General features: G+C 49.5%; 1 long non-coding RNA gene across 1 annotated transcript; it reads left to right on the forward strand.

Moving 5' to 3' along the window:
* Positions 1-1728: 1728 nt before the first annotated feature.
* Positions 1729-8287, forward strand: LOC129651159 (uncharacterized). Its single transcript, XR_008714051.1, has 3 exons — positions 1729-1847; positions 3618-3703; positions 7749-8287. It is a non-coding gene; the product is annotated as an uncharacterized LOC129651159 (long non-coding RNA).
* The last annotated feature ends 12952 nt before the right edge of the window (positions 8288-21239 follow it).

Consider the following 21239-nt stretch of genomic DNA (forward strand, 5'->3'; position numbering starts at 1 on the left):
CTCCTGCAGGGCATCTCCCTGACCCAAGGATCAAGCCCGTGTCTTCGGGGCCGCCTGCATTGGCAGGTAGGTTCTTTACACCTGAGCCATCAAGAAGCCCTGTAGCAACAGCTGGCAAACAGGTTTGGGTTTTGTCCTGTTGGAAATGGGGAGGTGTGGGAGGTACAAGGAACATCAAGATGAGGAACCAGAAAAGAGCAAAAGAAGCCATCGGGACAGCAAGAGCAGGACGGGGAGAATGTTCTGGACCCAAGGTGATCCTTCCCAGGCCTGTCCTCAGTCCCCAGTGGTGCTGGGAGACCAGGTTTGTGAAGCTTGGGATTCAGAGGAGCGCTAAGCCTTCCCCCGATCAACTGTCATTACAGTGCACTTGACATAAAAACATGTTCTTAATATTCATGCTTAATTATTTTAACAAAGAAATGTGGAAAAGTTTGCTATGTGGGGGAGGGGTCACAGGACAGGCAGCAGAAAGGAGCATCCTGAGGCCCCAGTGGAAGCAGAGGGGCAGGTCCATGGGGAGGCGGAGAGGCAAGGAGGCTCCGGCCTCCCCAAGGTGGAGGCCTGGGCTCAGGAGGCTGAGCACAGCTGGGTAGTGCAGAGGGAGCCTCTGAGAGCAGCATGGAGTGGACGCAGGTCCTCACCAGTCTGCTGACTACAAACCAAGACAGAGGATAACAAGCGCTGGTGAGGGAGGAGCCGGGGAAACAGGAGCCCTGGTCACTGCCGTGGGAGACAGTCTGGCAACTCCTCAAAGTGTCAGATGGAGTGACCATGGGACCAACAATTCCACTCCTAGGAGTAAGCCTGTAAGAAATGAAAACCTACATCCACACGAAACCTTGTACATGACATTATTCATATTAATCCCAGAGTGTTGTCAGGAGTAATGTATGTGTGTGTGCTCAGTCGCTTCAGTCACGTCTGACTCTGTGACTGTAGCCCTCCAGGCTCCTCTGTCCATAGGATTCTCTGGACAAGAACAGTAGAGTGGGTTGCCATGCCCTCCTTCAGGGGATCTTCCCAACCCAGGGATAGAACCTGCATCTCCTGGACTGGCAGGTAGATTCTTAACCATGGTGCCATCTGGGAAGCCATTAGGAATAACAACATAATCCAAATGTCCATCAGTGGACAAACAGGTAAACAAAACATGGTCTGTCCACAGGGTGGACAGTTATTCAGCCACACAAAAGGAATGAACTGCCAACCAGACTGCAACGTGCGTGACCCCTGACAATGTGATGCTCAGTGAAAAAGAGCCACAATTCCATTTATGTGAAATGTCCAGAAAAAGCAAATCCACTGAAAGAAAGAGATGAGTGTTTGCCAGGGGCTGCGAGGGGGAGACTGAGAGTGACCACTGCTGGTGTGGGGTCTCTGGTGTGTGATGAAAATGTGCTGAGATTAGGTGCTGGTCTCACAACCTTGTGAATGGGCTGAAGACCACTCACTGAATTGTACACTTCAGATGGTGGGTTGTATGGTGTGTGAGCTCTCTCTCAATGAAGCTGTTTGACAAAGAAGGAGAGGCAGATGTCAAGGGAAAGGAGAAGGGGAAGAGGAACACGCAGGGCAAGAATCCACGTAGATGGGCCTCTCCAGACAGGAAGGTGGGACCTAGATGCCACGAAGCCATGCCAAGTGCTGAGGGGGGACCCCGCGCTGCAGGTGAACAGCCTCACCAGAGTAGTGTTCATGTCCGCAGGTAAATGATCTCACCTGAGTGCCAAATGGGGCCCGTGTCTGTAGGGAATGAGCCTCACCTGATACAGCCTCACTTTGAGGGAGCAGAGAGCCTGCTTCTGCACAAAAGACAGCTTTGGGCTTTTCTCACCAGCCAGCAGGTAAGGGAACACACGTGTGTGTTGGAGCATTTTGCTTAACCATCAACGTTAAGGGTGCTAGGAAACTATTCCGTGGAGCCCAGCTCTTTTCTTAGATTATTTTGGATTTAAAAGAGGAGGCAGAAAGGTCTGCTTTCTGAATGGGTACGTCCTTCCCACAAGCGAAATGGGGAAAACTGCTTGCAGACGGCAATGTGTCCTGTCAAAGGTGGTGCTGGAAGGAGATGCGAATTGTTTTTGCTTTATTTGGGAAGAGGGGATGGGAGTGGGGCTGGCGGCCCAGAGGTCTGTGGACTTATGGAGTGAAGAGCATGGCTTGGATTGAGTGATGGTGGCGATGGTGGTGACCGAGGCAACTCCCAAACCAGGAAGACACAGTGGAGGAGTTGATGGAGGAGGAGGGGGCCCAGACAGGAGGCGAGGGGTCCACCCAGATGTATGCCCAACATACCTGCGGAGGAGGGTCCCTGGGACAGGACTTGGAGGCTGACAGTGTGATGGGAATCTGGAGGTGGGGGGGACGTGGTGGAGGATGGTAGGCACCCCTGTGACTGAAACCATGGCACCTGCGGGAGGAGTGAATTGACACATCGGGATGGCATCAAGGAGGCAGTGCCAGGGCCAGTGTCTGGTTTTGTTTGGCTTTAGAAACATATCGGAAGCTCAGAAGCACAGAGCATGGAGCGTGAGGTCTGGCACAGGTGTCGAGGGTGGTTTGCCGGCCTTGGGATCCAGGCTGGGAAGCCGTGGAGCCCTTGGAACCAAAAACCCTGTAACAACCAGGAAAACAGGACAGGGGCCGTCACAGCAGGTTGAAAAGGGAGAGGGGAGCTTTGAGGGGCTGAGAGCAAGCATTATTACCTCCAGAAAAAAGAGCATTGCAGGAGCCCCTCGCAAGCTCCTGCAGAAGCACAGGGCTTTGTCTGGAAAGGAGGTTCTCACGTGTGCTTGTCCCCTTGGGGCCACAGCCCACTCTTGCCCTGGTCCTTCTTTGGGGCCTGGGCTGCCAGGGTTGGGCGCCCACATGAGCCTGGGCCATCCTGACTCTCGTCCAATGACACGCAGCTGATGGGAAGGGGCCCCCCTGGCCACAGGCGGGACAGGAGAGCATCAGGAAGTATAGTGACCAAAATGGGTTGAAACACGATAAATAAATTACAATGCATGAGTCCACGGCTATCCAGAAAAGAATGAAAACTTGGAGGGGGAAAAAAAGGAGCTCTCTCTCAATGAAGCTGTTTGACAAAGAAGGAGAGGCTCTCAGTAACCTTTGGGAAATGCCGGAAACCAACTCATTACTCGAAAAAATGGGTAAGGAAAGGAAAGCAGCAGTAATTTATCCTGCTTTTCCTGAATGAACAGTAACCACACAGTCAAGAAGGTTCTTAGAGAAACACCCAGCTGACAGATACAGGGAGGTAGGGAAGGTAAAAGCAGCCTTGGACAGCCCTGGACCCTTGGTCAAGGGCAATATCCTTGAGGAAGCCCCCAGGAGACATGCCGGGAAGCCCAGTGAGGATGTGCTCTTGCTGAAAAGCGAATCTGCTGCTACTGCTGCTGCTAAGTCGGCCACCAGGCTCCCCCGTCCCTGGGATTCTCCAGGCAAGAACACTGGAGTGGGTTCCATTTCCTTCTCCAAGGAATGAAAGTGAAAAGGGAAAGTGAAGTCGCTCAGTCGTGTCTGACCCTCAGCCAAGAGTACTGGAGTGGGGTGCCATTGCCTTCTCTGAAAGTGAACCTGACGTGGGGCAATCTCTGTGTCCATTACAGGCTTGCAGGAAATACTGGCACAGAAGGATAGCCAGGCAACCTGGGGACCCAGCCCGCTGGAGCCAGGATGTGGTACATTCTACAGGGTAAGCAACAAGAAATTGCTTCAACAAGAAATTAAAACGAAGGAGAGTGTTATTCATAAAGCTGGGGGCGTATTAACACATTGCCTTTTTTAGACTCTGGATTCTGATGTTTAAAAACAACAGCTGTATGAAATGAGACAACTGGGGAATTCTGGACATGGGCCGTTTATTTGGTTTCAAGACTACTAAATTTTTAGGTGATAATGGTAGTGTGGTTAAATTCTTTAAAAGTGCATCTATTTTGGCAGCATTTACAGGCAAATGTGGTACGTGCGAAGGTGGGGCAGAGACTGAATAAGACAGGCCAAGGGTTGAGCGTTGCTGAAACTGGGTAACGGGACGTTGGGCTCATCATACTGTTTTGTCTACTTTTGCATTTATGTTTGAAATTTTCCATAGTAAAAACATTAAAAATCAATGCCCCCATGGAGCTTACAGACTGGCTTTGCTGTCCGTGTTTGTGAGGCAGATAAGTGAGAACGCTGCACCGTGTATTAATTCAAGGGGGAGGGAGGGTATGTGTAGCGGGCGTTACGATTTAAGTTGTGGGGCGGGTCTCACTGAGGAAGTGACTGGAGATAGGGGTGGGTGGGGGTGAAGATCAGTCCAGCCAAGGAGTTGGACATCCAAGGCCAAGGCTGCAAAAGGAGCAGCCTGCCATCCAAGGGGAGGGGTAGGATCCTAGAGAGACCTCGGCTGTCAGGTGGGGGGGATGTGGAGCCCCTGGCAGAGGCTTGGCAAGTGTACCACCATCTGTGGGCTTGATCAAGACCAAGGGTGCAGATCAGCTGACTGGAGTCAAGTCGGTGAACAAGGCAGAGCAAATAGGGCTGGTCCAGGGCTGGTGGTGGCGTGTGGAGCTAAGTTCTGAGAAGCCCAAGGAAGAAGGGCGTCACCCAGATGCCACCCTAGGGGTCAGACTCAGGGGAACCTGCCTGCTGGAGCCCCGCCCCCATGGTGGCAGTTTCCTCCTCTGGCTCTGCGTTCCGTTCCACACACTCGCACCTCTGGCAATACTCAGGGGGCGACTGCCGCCACCTTCCAAGTCTTCAGGATGAAGCAGCAGCCCGAGGGCTCTGAGACAGGTCCTTTAGCTGCTTCCCACCTGCGTGGGGGCAGTGGCCCCTGCAGGGCCAGCCATGCTCGTCCCCCTGTTGCAGGCGTGGGGCTATTGCAGTGCCCTCATGTCTCACATCCTCTGAGCGACTGTGGTCAGACGGCTCCCCTGGCCCACGATGCGTCACTCCCAACCACTTTTCCTGCCGCGCCCTGGGTTCCGGGCCGCCTGGGTCCTTGGAGAACCGAGATTCTAGTTCAGCCTCAGCGCCTCTGGAGGCATCAGCTGGAACTTTGCCCCAAGAGGGTGAATTGCAACACAGGGAGATAAATGGCTGTGTCGGCATATTTCCACCACGTGCTCAGTGCTGGGCAGGCCTCGCATTAAAGCAGAAATGTGCAGCATCAGCAGGAAACATCTGCATGGGGTGGGGACGGGCTGCCAGGAGAGACAGTCCCGCGCCCTCAGACACGGCTCCTACAGCAGGTGGAGCCCAGCCTGACCCGGCCCGGGGAGGAGGGTCCCTGCAGTGGAGCTTGAGTGGGGAGGGTAGGGAACCTCGGGTGGGCTACTCAGGTCTGGTCTCCGTCCTTCCACTCAGGCAGGGGGGCCCAGGCGCCTGCCGGAAGCTCTGTTTCCCTGTGAGTTTGGTAGGAGGATCAGCCCCTCGTGGGCAGTGAGCAAAACTTCCTGTTAAGGCAGCATCTTGGGGCTCATCCCTAGGTTGTCTTGTCCATCTGCTCCCGTGCAAACACCCCTAGGCTCCTGCTCTGAGCTCTGGGTGCTGCTGGACACTGGTGCCAGCATGTCCAGTATGACAGCCCCATAGCTGTGGAGGCAGCCAGGCCTGGGTGGTGTGGCCAGGTGGGGTCTCCTCCTCGAAACAGCTCCTTGTCCCTGTTTCATAGACGAGAAGCTGTGGGAAGATGGTGAAGCGTTTGGTGAGGTTGCGCCAGCTCAGGGCTCCACGGTTCAGCTGGGCTCTCCGCCACCTCTGACCCAAGGTTTCTGTGATAAGCTGACAGCCATCAGTCCCTTTATCCATACTCCTTGCCATGGACAGTCACTGAGAATTCACCTCCTGGCGCTCATAGCAGGTGGCAGTGAGGGTCAGAGGTCAGGACCAGGGACAACTGCCACCACCTACACCAGCTAGCTTGGGTTTCATAGTTCACACAGGAGGTCGGAGCTTATCCCACTTCATCTCACACCACAGTGAGATTTACTGTTTGGGGTGTTTGTGAACAGAGTGCAGGGCTCTGGCCTCATCCGAGGTGGCCGGCTTCCCAGGGCCCGTTCTCCTCTAAGTGATGCTGTGCGTTCTGATGGATGCCTGGGTGTCTATGGAAATAGCCTGTTTGTGGTTTTCGGATACTTAATGTTGTGTGATTTATAACTTGGTCTATTTCACAGCTGCACACGATCTGGCTCCTTAAGGAGAACAAGCTTCAACCAGAATCTAGCAAACCAACATTTTAGCTCTGAATTTCAGGGACCAGTTAAGGATCCCCCCCAAGTCTGAGGACTGATCAAACTGACTTAGTCTTGCCTGATCCCCACCCCACCCCCCAAATTAAAAATAAAGAAATGGCAAAAGTCACCACTGTCATCACTGAAGAGAATGAAATGAGGAAGGAGGAAGTTGCAGAGTAAAAGACACTGCTCAGTGCAGTGGTCAGTCCTCACCGGCACAGACATTCAAGACTCTGCCCCGCTTCCCTGACCAGGTCACTGACAAGTTGAGGCCCCTTGAGACCTCAGAGCACTGAGAGGTATAAGGAAAGGACCCTCGGCAGGTGCTGTGTCCTTCAAGAGGCTGCCTGCAATGACTCAGGTTGCCTGGTCTCTCCTGGGAAAGACCGTGGTCACATCTGTCACTGGTCACTCCCTTTGCTGCCCACTCAGGGGCCCACTCCCCAAAGCCACTCCACGATGTGTCCTCCTCTGGGGTGGGTGGGAGCCAGGCCTCTCTCTCTCTGATGGAAAAAGTCACAACTGTGCTTGGAGGGACACTGTGGTCATGACAGAAGTCCCACCCCCCGCCCCACAGAGAAAGACGTTCCCCCTGTAGCCCATCTGAGGGAGGGGGCCCTGCTCAGCCACACCTCTACTCCACCCCACTCCCCTGAGAGGGCAGGGGCTGGGGGTGTCCCTCCCTAGGGTGGTCCTAAACCCCACGGACATAGGGTCCTGGAGACCTTCTGGGGCTCCAGGACCATCCTGTGACTCATGTGCGCATTTCACCTGTCTGTGGAGTTTAAGACATGATTGAGCATGTGTGTCCGGCAGTGGATACCTCAACAACCACCTTTGTTTACTCGTCTCTTGAGGCTCACGTCACACTGCTCGAGGCCATCAAGGCTTCTCTGGGTTTCCGACAACTAAGCAGCCTAAGCCGAGCGTAGGGGGAGGAGCCATGGTGAGAAGGGGCGGGGCCACGGTGCGAAAGGGAGGAGCCACAGTGAGAAGGGGCGGATCCGGCTCTGAGCGAGTCTAGGGGCCCCTGAGCCCAGTGGGCGGTCCTCTCACCGTGAAAGTCTCAGATGTCTGACATGGTGACCACGTTTGCTTCAGGATTTACCGTCGGATCTGTGATTTTTTGCAAGGACGCTTTGCTGTGGGTTTTACAGTGAAAGAATCCCTGGAAGATGTATGTTGGTGCCCATGTGCTGAGCCTTTCACTCTCTGTTCTGCTCACTGCACTTGTCCTTCTCCCCAGCCACTAGGCTCTTGGACCCTGGTCATCACAAAGGGACTCGGGAGATGGCGCAGGGTTGCCAGCACTTCAGGTGACCACCCAGCCTGACCCATGGGGCCCTGCCCCCGCCCCCACCCCCAAATTCTTGAGCATGTGGTAGACAGGTTCCTTTTTCTCTCCCTTTCCATCCTAGGAAATCACTACCACAGCCCACATTTAAGGGATGCACAATTCTTTTTAATTTAATGCTGTTTCTTTCTCTTTTTTTGGCCACTCCATGTGGTTTGCAGGATTCTAGTTGCCCGACCAAGGATGGAACCCTGTGCCCCCTGCAGTGGAAGCATGGAGTCACAACCACTGGGCTGCCAGGGAAGTCCCTCACTGCTGTTTCTTGAAGAGCTTTTCCTTTTGTTACTAAAGAACTTTGTATTCTTTTCCTCGCCTGCATAGTATTCCACTGTGTGTACCTGCCATCACTAATTTGACCAGTTTTCCCCTTAGTATACATTTAGGATGTAAAGAATATTGAACTTGCATAATTTTTTAAAAACCAGGATGTAGAAGTTTTATGGGAAACAGTGTATTTCAGTTCAGTTCAGTTGCTCAGTCATGTCCGACTCTTTGCGACCCCATGAATCGCAGCATGCCAGGCCTCCCTGTCCATCACCAACTCCCGGAGTTCACTGAGACTCACGTCCATCAAGTCAGTGATGCCATCCAGCCATCTCATCCTCTGTCGTCCTCTTCTCCTCCTGCCCCCAATCCCTCCCAGCATCAGTCTTTTCCAATGAGTCAACTCTTCGCATGAGGTAGCCAAAGTACTGGAGTTTCAGCTTTAGCATCATTCCTTCCAAAGAAATCCAGGGCTGATCTCCTTCAGAAGGGACTGGTTGGATCTCCTTACAGTCCAAGGGACTCTCAAGAGTCTTCTCCAACACCACAGTTCAAAAGCATCAATTCTTCGGCACTCAGCCTTCTTCACAGTCCAACTCTCACATCCATACGTGACCACAGGAAAAACCATAGCCTTGACTAGACAGACCTTTGTTGGCAAAGTAATGTCTCTGCTTTTGAATATGCTATCTAGGTTAGTCATAACTTTCCTTCCAAGGAGTAAGCGTCTTTTAATTTCATGGCTGCAGTCACCATCTGCAGTGATTTTGGAGCCCAAAAAAATAAAGTCTGACACTGTTTCCACTGTTTCCCCATCTATTTCCCATGAAGTGATGGGACTGGATGCCATGATCTTCGTTTTCTGAATGTTGAGCTTTAAGCCAACTTTGTCACCCTCCACTTTCACTTTCATCAAGAGGCTTTTGAGTTCCTCTTCACTTTCTGCCATAAGGGTGGTGTCATCTGCATATCTGAGGTTATTGATATTTCTCCCGGCAATCTTGAGTCCAGCTTGTGTTTCTTCCAGTCCAGCGTTTCTCATGAGGTACTCTGCATATAAGTTAAACAAGCAGGGTGACAATATACAGCCTTGATGTACTCCTTTTCCTATTTGGAACCAGTCTGTTGTTCCATGTCCCGTTCTAACTGTTGCTTTCTGACCTGCATACAGATTTCTCAAGAGGCAGGTCAGGTGGTCTGGTATTCCCATCTCTTTCAGAATTTTCCACAGTTTATTGTGATCCACACAGTCAAAGGCTTAGTGTGGATCACAACTAAGTGTGGGCACGCTTCGTGCCCAACAGTGTATTTAATAGTCTCAAATTATCTCTCACATAATACTTATTAATTACAAAAGAATAAAAGTGGGGAAACCAAGCAGATACTACCTTCAGCAAGTGATCCAAGTTGACATTATCTGTAATGAGACAAATAGATATCACTTCCCTCTTGATACTGTTACAGACCAGGGTCCTTGAGCTCTTGAATCAATAAAAATTGTTGAGAAGCCAGACAAGGAATTCAGACAAAGCTGTACTGGGACTCGTGCAGCACTAGGGAATAAAAATAAGTAACAGGTGCCCTTTGCCTGCTCTCTGAGGAGGGTGAGCTGGTTCCTTAAATGGTGTGAGAGTGGGGGCTGATCAGTGGGTTGGGCTGGAGGGGGTGCTTAGGTGGTGGGTCCACCCTCTTGGTGATGCTGTGTGCAGAGATCCTGTGGGGGACCCAGCTTTTGCTCCTAGCCCCTCAGAAATGCCAGTTGGTTTGTGGCCTTTTTGTATCTTGTTCATGATTGGACCCCAACTGAGCAGGTAGGCAGTTACTTTTATTCCCTTGTAGTTTCTTTGTATTCTGTTGCTCCAGGAGACAGATGTAAGTTCAAGCAAAGGATCCCAGGTCCCAGCCTATCTCAATATGATACACTGTGAAGGACACAGCATACAAATAAATATATGGTTATATACATCACATATATATGAGAGAGAAAGGAAGAGAGAGAAAAAGCAACTGTGTTAAAATATTAACTGTTTAGGGAATCTGGTAAGTGTTTTTGTAACATCTCCAAATTATTTCAAAATAAAGATTTTTAAAACTAAAGACATAAAAAGCCTGCCTATCCCAGGATTATAGATATACTATCCTATATTTTTAGCCTAATACTTCACCTTGTTTTGTTAATTTGGCTTTTTAAACACCCAGATTTTTACTCTGGAGCATAGTACCAACTGGCAATTTAACTTACATCTTCCAAATGTGAACATACAAAATTTTTCAAACATTAGGTCTATTTTTAATGTGAGTACATATGATTGTTCTCTTAATTTTAATAAAGTTTTCAAAACCAATACATGAACTTTGAATATATATTTTTAAAATTCATTATTAACTTCACTAGGGCTTTTTTTTTTTTTTTTCACTAGGGCTTTTAAAAAAACCCTCCATCAAGTTCTTCTACACCCTAGCAGGTTTCAGATGGCAGCGCTATTTTGAAAGAGCCAGTTTATACTTAAAACGTATGTCCCACGAGACAAAGAACCGAGGAACATACACTCGCGTGACATCTATGGTGCCGTGACTCGGGTTTAACCTGGCTGAAACAACCTCCGCGTGGAAGAGGCCAAGCACAGCAGGAGCCCAACTCAGCGAAGCTCCCGCGCTAGAAGCGAAAGCGAAGAAACCCAGCGCAGGGGAAGGCCCATCGTGCTGGAAACCGGGACAGCGAAAAATGAACTCAGCAGAAAGCTCACGCGGCCCAGTCTCAGATTCCAGAAGACCTCCGGTTAAGGGCTCTCTCCTCTTTCACTCTTGTCTAGAAACCTTGGACCATTGGACAAAACCCCGAGAGGGATTGTCAGAAGATCCTCTGACCAATTCTGAAGAAATCTGGTACACTGATGGAAGCAGCTTTGTCTTGGATGGAAAAAGAAGAGCCGGGTATGCAGTAGTCTCCAATTTTGAGACCATAGAGGCTAAGCCTCTGCCACCAGGTCAACCAGCTACAACATGCAGTGCCAGTTCAACAAAGATATAAAACTACAGCTGACCACGGAAAATATCACACACCCTTGGACACCGCTATAAGGACTCTGAAGATTGAGACTAGCAAAAGGGGGAGGCCCAATACCCCTCGCCGCCCCAGTTCAGCAGGAAGTAGCCAGAAAGACCTCGACGCCCCTATTCCCAAAGAATTGGGCCTCCCATCTCTTGAGGGGGGAATGTTAAATGTTACAATGTTAAAACATTTACCATATTATTTCTCTAAAAAAAAAAAGTATGTCCCAGTACACACACACTCACACACATGAACATACATAAAGACAATTTTTTGAAGCACCATTTCACATCTACCATCAGGAAAAATAATGAACAAATTCATCTTCTCATTGTAACATTACTGTGAAAGGCAGTAATGCAATATACAATGCCATATTTTAAATATAAATATCAGTAAGTGATAATATTGACAAAGCTTAAGACTGTTCAGAGATATTTAAAAAGTAAGGCTCAAATAACGGTGTAGATTCCAAACACGCTATTTAGTGATCAGTTCCTCTCAAACATTAGTTTTTACATAGATCTGATAAACTCTTAGAAGTGAAATTGCTGAGCAAGAGCCCTCTCTCTACTGGAATTTGTACCATTTCACCGCCCTCCCGCCCTGGAGCCCCAGCAGGGTCGTAAGTGTTCCTGTGCTGCCCACCCGTGTACGGTTAAACTCTAGGCTTTTGCTGATCAGATATATGGAAAACGGTTTCTTGATATCGTTTTGAAATTAATTTCTGTTATCATGAATGAGTTTGAGCATATCATGTGTTTGAAGGGGCTACATTTGTATTTCTTTTTTTGGTGAACTATTTGTTCACTGGTCTGTAAGAGCTCTTAGAATATAAAGATTAGTCCTTCCTACATAGTATGAATAGCCTGGTATCATTCATCTTTGCACTTTGTGTCATAGTTATTTTGGCCATTAAAAAAGTTTTTTAACTAAAACATTTTCCTCTTTTATTGTTTCTGGGTTGTTTTTTTTAGGTGATGAAAGGTGCTTTTTTTTTTTTTTTTTTTTTAATGCTTTCCTTTTAGGGTCTTCCTGCATTTACATTTACATTTACATTTACATTTCTGATCCTTTTGGAATGATGCTGGTGTCTGGTGAGAGGTGTGTGTCTAACTTGTGTGTCTAACTGGTCACCTTGTTGTTCGAGGAGCATCTATTCATAACGTCTTGTTGGCACCACCTTTACACACAGCAGCATCCCCTGTTCTGGCCTCTGTTCTGTTCCATGTTCTGGCTAGGCGTATTCCAGGAGGCAGGTCATGTCATGTCCCGTTTTGCTGATTAGAACATCAAGGCCCCAGGGAGTAGTATCCTCCAAAGGTCCCCTGGGCAGGTGGCTCTGCCAGCCTGTTTCTTCACCAGGGTTTCGTCTTACTCCCCCATCCTCCCACCCCCCTCCCGAGGGGTGAGTTAAACAGGAATGACCAGAAGACAAAATGTCCAGGTTCCTTATCTGTGTGCTGAGATCTCAGAAGCTGCCATGTTATCTGGGGCTCACAGAGGCGCCATGCAGCCCGCTGGCCGCAATACTGGTCTCAGAGAGGAACAAGGTTCTGTTAGGGTTTCACAAGATCACTTTTTGACCTGAGAGTGAAGTTCAGATGGTGCCAGCTCCCGGTCCTTCCTCCCTCCTCCCCAGCTGTGTGTGGGCAAGGCTGCCCGATCCCTGCTGGAAGCCTCCTTGTCTCTTATCTGTGAGCATGTGTTACCTGCTCAGGTGAGACTTTCCTGACTGCTCTCCCCTTCCCCAGGCAGAGTGACCGCATCCTGCTTGGACCACTCTGCCTCCCAGGCATCATCCCTGAACTTCAGGGAAGTGTTTGCTTATCTTTATCTGAGTTCTGAGCTCCTGGAAGTCAGGGCTGGGAGTCTCTTCTTAGCCCACAGGGCTCATGAAGTGAATTGAGGGGTGTTGAGAGTTTTAGGATAGTTCATGAATGCTAATATTCATTTCGGCCTAGGACAAGCTGCGTGTATGTACAGCTGTTTGAGTTCTAAACCAGGCAGCGTGTGCCTTGGTGCTTAGCAGTATATGGCCTTGATTCTCTGACTTCTCTGTAGCCACGGAGCAAAGATCCTTGGTCACAGCACAGAAGTTTCTAGAACTGGGGAAGTCTGTGTGGCCATCCTGAGTTCCTACCCCGCACTGTCCCTGTACTCCTGTGTGCCCACACCCTACCCACCAAAGCCCCTACTGGGCAAGTTACAAAGCAAGTAAATCAGTCATTCTCTCCAAAGCTCCTCTTTCTCCTCCTGATACCCCTCGGATGCATCTTCCTTCCCTTTCCCCCAACTCACGGTCTGCAAGTCCCTTGAATGTGTGAGGTCTCAACTTAGACCTTAGAGGCTTTTCCTTCCTGAGGATATGGGTATTCTGATAGGAGATTCTAGAAAATCAGTAAGTGCCTCCACCCTACTCATTTGCCCAGCCAGCTTCAGACAGCTGAGCTGAGACAAGCAGGTACAACGCCCTCCAGGAGCTGTATGCAGTCCTTTACACCCCTACCTTCCATGTTCATGAGAAGGTTAAATAGCATCACTGACTCAACAGACATGAATTTGAGCAAACTCTGGGAGATAGTGAAGAACAGGGAAGCCTGGCGTGCTACGGTACATGGGGTTGCAAAGCGTCGGCCACAACTTGGTGACTGAACAACAACAATTTCCATCTTGATTGGCTGTGATCAAGCCATGGGTCCATACAGGGCAGTGCAAGCCCACATCCCCACTGGATCCATGTGCACCATGGTGGCTGCAGTCACCCCATTGCCTGGGGTAACCCAGGCACACCACCCACCCTGGTGTCTGAAGTCTGCCCGTGGTCTTTGGTCAGGGCTGTGGAATATCCCCTGATGAGCCTGGGGGCCTGGATCATACGCAGTCAGTGAGAGAAAGGCTGTAAGTCTAACAGAGGCCGTCCTCATCTACCTGCTCCCAAAGGTCGCACAGAAACCCTGATGTCCACGGGTCACTAATCTAGTGCACAGACCAGGAGATGCCAGGCTTGAAGGCTGCGGCCTTAGAACCCTGCAAGGAGCCACATTCCAGCGCACGTGGGGGCTCTCTCCAGAGACATGGTCACTCGAGTAAGTTACTTCCATAAAATGCATCCCTGATAAGCACAGCGAGAGGATCCTGCCACACCCTGTGACCTGACAGTCAGGACGGTTGTGCCCTGGTGCTGTCTCACTGCCCTGGAGCACGGTGGAAGGAGGCAACAATGACGGGAAATATAAAGAGAAGCTATAGTGTTACATGCTGTGATAACTGATTTCATGTTGGTGGCTCAGATAGTAAAGAATCTGCTTGCAGTGCAGAAGACCTGGGTTTGATCCCTGGGTCAGGAAGATCCCCTGGAGGAGGGCATGGCAACCCACTGCAGTATTCTCGCCTGGAGAATCCCATGGAGTAAGAGCCTGGCGGGCCATAGTGCATGAGGTTGCAAAGAGTCAGACACCATGGAGCAACCTTCACCTCACATAGTTTTATCTTGCTAGGGAGTTATATGTCAGGGATAGTCAAAATACCAAGCTGCATGGTATAATGAGTGATGACGAATTCTGAAGTTTCCACCTGTGATGCTGGGGTTTTGGCGGTGATGAAAGAATGGGGATTTGTCCTGGGCAGGGGAAGGTCCCCCCAGGGTGGCTCAGATCATAGGCAGGAAACCCCACCCCGGTCCCCGTCCCTCACTCTCACTTCCTGTTCTGTTATTTGCGTGGTGAGATGTCAGGGAGTGAAAGGGAAGTTGGAGGGGAGACGTAGCTACACATGAACTACATCAGGATGTACCGGGATGCACTTTTCCTGGTGATTAATACTCTTTTGTGTGACTTTCTCCCTGAAGAACACCTGAATAGGATCCCAGCAAATGAAAGAGATTAGTCTGGGTTGTTCAAGGGTCCTTAATACCTCACCCACAGAATCATGTGGAGCTTATTCTGAGTTCACTTTCTCCTCTTCCTCTCATGTTGCTTGAGAGCTTCATCCCTCTGAGTGGGACCTCACAGCTTCTCCTAGGAGCTGGCTGCCTGTGGTGGCCTCGTCCACTCGAATCAAGTGACATTGCTATCCGAGAGAGTAAACCCATAGACACAGCAAGGCCCCAGGAGGTGGCTGGAGCCCTGGGGTGGAGGGAGGGACCTGCATGGTGGCTGGGGTTGGGATCAGCCAGGCAGGACAAGGACAGGAGCAGAGGAAGTGTACAGGGGTCCCCTGAGAAGTCTTTGCATCACCCACAGTGCCCATCAAAGATCGCTGGTCTCCACACTACCAGCTTACTGTCTCATAAAGTGTTTTCTATTAGTTTTATAAATTGAATATAATACATTATAAAAACAGGAAAAGGCTTTATAGTCTGTAGATAAGTTCATGACCACCTGATTTGTGTTAACACTGTGGCTGCTTTGCCTATATAGTCTCCCCCATCCAGAGACAGCGGTGAGAAGGAGGCTTCTGGAGGAGGAAGGTGATGCTTAGACCATCCTCATGTCAGAGCCAGGAAGAGCAGGACCAGGGCATCGGCTCCAGCGCCCTGACTCCTCGCCTTCTAAAGTACAATTTCATCTTAAGGGACCTGCTTGGATTCAGCTCTGTGCTGGTAGCAACCTCCAAACCCTGCAATTTTCACTGAACAACCTGGGGGAAGACCGCATGGGTTATGATGGGGGAAAGTGAGGAAGAAAAGGAAAGGGAAGAAAGAAAAAATACTTTTAATTAAAAAAAAAAGGAAAGGGAAGAAACAAGGTAAGGGAAGTTCACGCTGCTGAAATGAGGCCCTCATGGGCACAGGAGGTGCAAACAGCCTCCAAGATTGGGTCTGGTTCTAGGTTTCCTGTGTAGCACAGTCGTATTTCAGCTCATGGAGAGAACAGATGTGAGATGTATTGGAAATCCACAAGCTCTTCGGGAGGATAGGGTGATGGCAGGCTGTGGACTGTGTCTCTTCTGAAATTTCCAGGTCAATTATTTTTCAAAGGGACATTCAGCCTTTATTTTCAGGCCAACCTTGGCATGACACACGTCATCTTGGGATATGGTGGGTGATCCACTGTGGAGGGAGGAAATGTCACTGGGAGATTTTCCATTGGTTCAAGTCTGGGAATGGGGGAGGGAGAGGGCACCCCATCTTTGCTTGGAACACACACTCTTCTTAAGGTTGCGTCCTGTGGAAGCTCATTGTTTTAAGAATAAAAGGTGAAAAAAATGTGAAAAGGGAGAATTACCTGAAACCCTTTACTGGTAAGGACTTCCCTGGTGAGTCAGTGGTAAAGAATCCGCCTGCCAACGCAGGAGAAGCAAGTTCAATCCCTGGGTCAGGAAGATCCCCTGAAGAAGGAAATGGCCACCCACTCCAGTATTCTTGCCCATAGATAGAGGAGCCTGGAAGGCTACAGTCCGTGGGGCTGCAAAAGAGTTGGACACAACTTAGCAACTAAACAAGAACAACAACTTTGCTGATAAAGATCTGCAGGCTCTAAAAGTTCAAGGAAGAGGCTCAAGTATAAATGGTATCTTCAAGAGGCTTTAAAGGCTGCAGGCATCCTGGGCTTGTGATCTCGGGGCTGGAGATGAGGGGGGAAAACTCAGCCTCCCTGGGTCAGTCTTCCAAGGAGTAGGGACCCAGTGGGGAGTGCTTGCTCTGGGAAACAGGATGAAAGAGAAAATAGTCTTCAAGAAACAATAAACACTAAAAGCAATATGGATCCCATCAATGCAACACGGTTGAGAAACAATAGATCATCTATCAAATATAACACATACTTTTATTCACACAAAGACATGAATGAGAACAATGTTGACATGGAACGGGTGACAGTTTTACAAAAATGGGGTGACAAGTTCTCATTTATTTGTCTGCATGTGTGTGTGTGTTTCCAGTGATACCAAGGTGGGAAGATGGGGCAGTCTGTCGCAGGCGTAGACCATAATTGGGTACCTTGTCTGTAGAGAATCTTAAAGCAATAATACAAGTGCCTAGAAGTTTGTCTCCTTTTTAGTATCACCTTGCATCAGCAATTCTAAACCCTGTTAGTGATAAAATGCTTCTCCCTGCCAGCAGGCACAGCTGCCACTGCTTCCTGTCTCACTCAGCCACTGTGTATTTGCATATGATGTATATAAACATGAAGTTAAACATGGGGTGCACACAATTTTTTGTTAACTCGGGTTACCTAGGAAGGGCTTGGGGTTGGTATGGTAGGGGAAGAAAGAAGGATCAGCAGGGCAAAAACAGAGGAGGAGGGAAAGGACGGGAGGAAGGGATAGTCAGGGAGCTTGAGATCAACACGTACACACTGCTATATCTAAAACAGATAACCAACAAGGACTACTGTATAGCACATGGAACTCTGCTCCATGTTATGTGGCAGCCTGGATGGGAGGGGAGGTTGGGGCAGAATGGATGCATGCGTATGGATGGCTGAGTCCCTTTGCTGTGGAACTGAAACTGCCACAACATTGTTAATCAGCTATACTCTGATATAAAATTAAAAGCTAAAAAAAAAAAGAAGAGGAAACAAAACACTACAGACTCATAATGTGATAACACCGGATGACATTTCATTGAAAATTACATGTGCATTTAAGTAAAGGGAAATTTCAAAAAGAAAAAAAAAGAGGAAAAGATCTTCAAAGCTCTAGATTTTCTTCCCAGAAAGCCATACACTTTCACACCGAACTCAGGTTTAGACACTCCAAAAGCCGTTGCTGGATCTCCTCTCCCAAGGTGAGAGTCTGCCGCAGGCCTTGGGCTGGTCTGGGCTACAGTCTGATCCTTTCTGCTCCTCGTGTAGAGCAGTTGAAATCCCTGAACGTGGTCAGAAGACCTGGACTGGGATCTTTTCTTGAAGCCTGCTGTCTGTGACCTTGGTTGTATGAGTCCTTATGCTAAGGAGCAGTTTCCTCACCGTAGAAAGGCCCCCACCTCCTAGCTGAGTGGACAGCACAGGTGAGCTTCCGGCCAGCTGGGTGTGGGTCTCCAAGGGTCATAGTCAACCACAGGACTTCTAAAAACAAAACACGTCTCCCATCGTCATTTCCCAGGGCTCCTTCCATTAGAATCTGCCCAGGCAGAACTGTGTGTTCAAAGCTCTACATATTCAGTGCTTGATAAAAGCTAATTGGATGTGAATTTGGCCACAGCTCAGCTAACTGGTGAACTAGGGATCCAGGATCAACCCTTGGGGTAAACCTTTCAAGGATTGCAGAGCATGGCTGGACACAGGTGGGACGGGCTGGTTTGTGGACACTCACTGACTTGCCCTGGTCCCTGCAATTTCTGCTCATTCTCTCTGCTGGTTTCCTCCTTTCCCCATCCTGCCAATTTTCTCTCTGCTTCCATTACTTTTTTCTTTTCTTTTCCACTTTCCTTTGATCTCTCCACCTCAGCTGGTCTTTAGTGTTTGTTGTATGTATTTTAGAAGTTTTCTGTGTTTTTAATTAAAAGAAGACTTTAATCCCCTCTCCAGATCCCCCACGTAACCCTCAGGAAGTGGTGCTGGTGCTGAGCAAAGTGCAGCCAAGCCCTCACTTCACACCCCCGCTGCCGGGCACGGGGCCGCCCACGGGAAAGTTTCTGTTGGCCTCGCTGCCTCCATGGTAGAAGCCAGGAAGGCTGATGGCTCTCAGTGACCTCACAGCAGGCTGGACAGTCAGCTAGGAGGAAAGAGCTGTCTGTGCTCCCAGGCATTTGGGGGTGTAGCCTTTCCCTTCCAGCTCAGAGGGGACCTGGGAGCCCCAGCTGGTGGTTCTGTGTTCTGCCTTTGGCTCTTAGTAAACACTGCTTGGAGACTTTTCTGTGAGCACCGGGGAGGCATAATCTGCATGGCTTGACACGGGTCATGCCTGCATTTTTCCCTGAGTGGCTGCCCCCAGCAACACAAAGCTAAGAAGCAGAGGCCACCAGGAGATGAGGCTGCAGTAGTTGCCTAGCAGAGCTGGCCGCTGCCAGGCTACATGGGCAGGCACCTTTGTGGGGCTTGCTGGCCGCTGGGCAATCCACACCACGCCCAGCTCCCAGAGGTGCCAACACGGTGCTTACAAGCCTCAGACCAACTGGGCTTCTGGAGCTCCGGACCCCAGCACACACACAGCCACAGTTCCAGGGCATCAGTGGCCCTGGCAGGAGTGGAGCCGGCTGCCCATCCTTGCAGCTGCCGTGGGCGAGTGGTCCAGGGACCATTACCCACCACACAGAAGACAAGCCCAGGGCTCCACCACCCGATTACCCCAACTCTGGGGTGTTCCTGTTTGGGCCACTTACTTGGGCCACTTATCCGTCCATCACAGAAGCGTTGTTCAGCACTCCTGCTGTAGGAGTAAGCAGAGGAGTCTAGGTGTGGAGGCTTGGACATCTTTCATATTCTGCTTGGTCTGTGACCCTTTGTGTGCGAACAGGAGTCTGGGGGAGGACTGGGCAGGGGGCATGTGTGTTTTAGCTCATTGGACACCACAGGGCCCCTGAGAAATTTGGGGACTGGCTAAGCTGTCATGTAGTGACTTCCTTGGCGCTATTGGCTCACCGCCTGGAGAAACTCCAACAGAGAAATGTCGAGTCCTTGAAGATCCACAGCCCAGGCCAGGGAGAGTGATCCTGAAGCAGGGATGCTGACCCAGACTGGCACATAATGCTCCCCAAATGAATGAGGTTAAGGAGAATCCAAATGTAAGATTTGAACCATTTGGGAAATGGCCTAACAGATTGGCTCTGACTGTGAGGTATTTTGGAGAAGGCAATGGCACCCCACTCCAGTACTCTTGTCTGGAAAATCCCATGGACGGAGGAGCCTGGTAGGTGGGGTCGCACAGAGTCGGACACAACTGAGCAACTTCACTTTCACTTTTCACTTTCATGCATTGGAGAAGGAAATGGCAACCCACTCCAGTGTTCTTGCCTGGAGAATCCCAGGGACGGGGAAGCCTGGTGGGCTGCTGTCTATGGGGTCGCACAGAGTCGGACATGACTGAAGTGACTTAGCAGCAGCAGCAGCAGTGAGGTATTTACGTTATATGTGCTGATACAGAAGTGCCTCTCTAAGGCATTGTATTGCTCTGCTTGAAAAGTGGAGCTTCCCTGGTGGCTCAGATGGTAAAGAATCTGCCTGCGATGCAGGAGGCCTGGGTTTGATCCCTGGGTCCGGACGATCCCCTGGAGAAGGGAAGATGTATAAATGGTTCGGTGTGGTCTACATGACACCTAGAAAAGGGAGTGCAGGAAGACAGATCTGGCTTTGTTCTTCAGCATTGCTTGGAAGGAGGGTGCTTTGGCCCTGAATGTGGGATTCAGAACTTCATGGGAGGCACAGTCCTGTGGTGGAGGTGGGCATCCCCACTACATATTAACAATTCTTCTCTTGGACTCATTTGTCTATTCCCCTAGTACTGATTCTCTGTTAATTTTCTGATTATAACTTGGCTTCCTTTGATTTGTTGCCTACTGAATGAGAAAATACTGATGGGCATATGAGCAGTTGGAGAAGGCAATGGCAACCCACTCCAGTACTCTTGCCTGGAAAATCCCATGGACAGAGGAGCCTGGTGGGCTGCAGTCCATGGGGTCGCTGAGGGTCGGACACGACTGAGTGACTTCACTTTCACTTTTCACTTTCATGCATAGGAGAAGGAAATGGCAACCCACTCCAGTGTTCTTGTCTGGAGAATCCCAGGGACGGCAGAGCCTGGTGGGCTGCCATCTATGGGGTTGCACAGAGTTGGACACGACTGAAGTGACTTAGCAGTTAACATATGAGCAGTAAATTGAAGCATCAGCATTTTGGGTTTATACATCAGTATCTAGGGGTTTGGTTATTGTGAGTCAGTCCCCTGAGAGGGGCACCCTTCTAGCCTCCTCCGGTCCTCACTGTGTACTCTTCTTTCAAACTGCAGCAACACTGGTCTGTAGTGTCCCTGATGTTGCTTTTTACAAATAGCTTTACTAAAAAAAAAAAAAAAGCTTTAATGAGGTATAATGTGCATAAAACTCATTTCATTGTAAAATGCATGCTTTTTAGCTAATTTATAAATTGTGTAGTGATCACTATAACCCTGAAAGTTTTAGAAAATTTTCATTACCCCCAAAACATTCCTCATGCCCATTAGCAGTCAATCCCCCAAAGCCCTCTCATCTCCAGGCAACCACTAATCTGCTTGTGGTCCCTATAAATGTGCCCTTTAGGGACATTTCCTATAAATGGAATCATAAAATAGGTAGTCTTTTGTTTTGAGATTCATCAGTAGTTTGTTCCTTTACATTGCTGAATTGAATCTCATTGTGTGGATAGGCCACACCACATTGTTTATTTATTCACCAGCTAATGAACATTTGAATTGTTTC

The sequence above is a fragment of the Bubalus kerabau genome, chromosome 4, assembly GCF_029407905.1.
Source record: "Bubalus kerabau isolate K-KA32 ecotype Philippines breed swamp buffalo chromosome 4, PCC_UOA_SB_1v2, whole genome shotgun sequence".
NCBI lineage: Eukaryota > Metazoa > Chordata > Mammalia > Artiodactyla > Bovidae > Bubalus > Bubalus kerabau.